Raw genomic sequence first — 2,177 nt, forward strand, 5'->3', positions numbered from 1 at the left:
GCATTGGAACTCACTACTCGACCCATATTAGAATCCGGGTTTGTTTACTCAACCAACTAAGAAGACTAGGATCATCTCGCTCAATTAAAAAAAATAGAGAAAGAGACTCAGTTTTTGATTATCCAGTTCTAAATAAAAAACGAGCAGTTGATCCCACGAAAGTAACGATGGCTTTGTTGCGTGCGAGACTTCGAAGGGACATTTGATTCATGAGCAACTTCACGAGAACATTGTGAAAGGGGGAAATAGCGGCTGTCCGTGCACTTTATGGAAATGACGGAAATATAGTCCAGTGACTCTGGCTTCGTCCGTTCATCTCGCCATAACATAAGCTATTATATAATATGTGTATACCTCACTCAGATCATGGTACCGGTCAAGGAGAAATAATGTAAATAGCGAGCCATTAATATCATTCTCTTCACAAATCAAATAAGTTAATCAAAGTATAATTGTTACTAATTGTATGACATGAAATATGTGAAGTCACATGAAATGTATGAGCGTGACTAAACATTCACGCGGATAGTAAATGTATTATTCATGGTTATCTATTGTAAAGGGATAATGCACAAGTACCCCCTCAACCTATGCCCGAAATCTCAGAGACACACTTATACTATATTAAGGTCCTATTACCCCCCTAAAATTATTTTATTAATAATTTTCTACCCCTTTTCGTCCTACGTGACACTATCTTGTGGGCGTAATGCTGGTTGCCTTTTTTTTAGATATTGCCACGTAGGACAAAAAGGGGTAAAAAATTACTTATAAAATAAGTTCAGGGGGGTATAGGACCTTAGTATAGTATAAGTGTGTCTGTGGGATTCCGAGCATAGGTTAAGGGGGTAATTATGCATTTTCCCTATTATAAAAGCCTCAAACTTTAAGAATACACTCAATCCTCAAAATAATGACAACTTCTTCTCCCAATTATTACAAGAAGATAACATAAGTGAAGAGTGTAAGAAATTGATCTCCATCTAACAAAAAGATAAAGGATGGTTGGATTGTATATCTACAATTATCAAGGTTTTTAGACACCACCAAAATTTCTTCAAGGTGTGACTGCATTTCAACAACAATTTCAAGCCGAAGATAGTGATATCATTCTTGTTACAACTCCAAAATCAGGAACTACTTGGTAAAAGTAACTTTTATTTGCTTTTGGTGAATCGAATGAAACATCGTATTTTTGAACCTAATCACCCTTTACTTGTCAATAACCCTCACGTTCTTGTTCCAATTTTTAGAGCATGAACTCTATATTGATGGTCGAGTTCCTGATTTTTCAACCTTCACTTCACCTAAACTCTTGGCAACTCATGTGCCCTTTGCTTCATTGCCAAAATCAGTCCAGGATTCAAAAACCAAACTTGTCTACTTATGTAGAAATCCTAGGGACACTTTTATTTCTATGTGGCATTTCACAAATAATTTATTACTTCATCACAACGATACCAATTCTATTGAAGAAACGTTTGATCTTTTCTGTGAGGGGGTGAGCCTTAATGGCCCATTTTGGAATCACGTATTAGATTTTGGAAACAAAGAATAGAAAATCCTACCAAAATGCTTTTCTTAATGTATGAAGAAATTAAAAAGAAACCAAAAATTCAGCTTAAACGGTTGGCTGAATTCTTGGAATGTCCAATTTCCATAGAGGAAGAAAATTTTGGAGTGGTGGATGAGATATTAAAAATGTGTAGCTTTGAGTAGTTGAGAAATTTGGAAGTGAATACAAATGGACACTTTTCAACTGGAGATGCATATAATTTGTTCTTTCGTAAAGGAGAAATTGGAGATTGGAAGAATTATTTTACTACAGAGATAAGTGATAAACTCAATCATACCATAGAAGAAAAGTTTCAAGGATCTGAATTAAAGTTTTCATATGTTTGATTAGGTATTAATATGCTATAATGTTAATGGAATGCAATTATTTATTTTGAAAATCAATTTGTCAGTATTTGTGTTTGAGAGCAATATAACAAGAACAAACAACAAAAGTTCTATTGTCGTTATACTATTTTGACTATTTATTTCTCAAATTTAATTCAATTTAGTCTTATATTCATATTCTTTATTTTATTTTTTACAACAAGTCATGTTTTTTTAGTACTACAAGGGTGTCAATGAAGTTGGAGACATTTTTTATTTTGATATTATTTAACTCC

At 33.5% G+C, this 2,177-nt stretch overlaps 1 pseudogene; it reads left to right on the forward strand.

Annotated features, from left to right (window-relative positions):
* Positions 1–913: 913 nt before the first annotated feature.
* LOC107002047 lies at positions 914–1,902 on the forward strand (annotated as a pseudogene).
* Positions 1,903–2,177: the final 275 nt, after the last annotated feature.

The sequence above is a fragment of the Solanum pennellii genome, chromosome 10 (genome assembly GCF_001406875.1).
Source record: "Solanum pennellii chromosome 10, SPENNV200".
NCBI lineage: Eukaryota > Viridiplantae > Streptophyta > Magnoliopsida > Solanales > Solanaceae > Solanum > Solanum pennellii.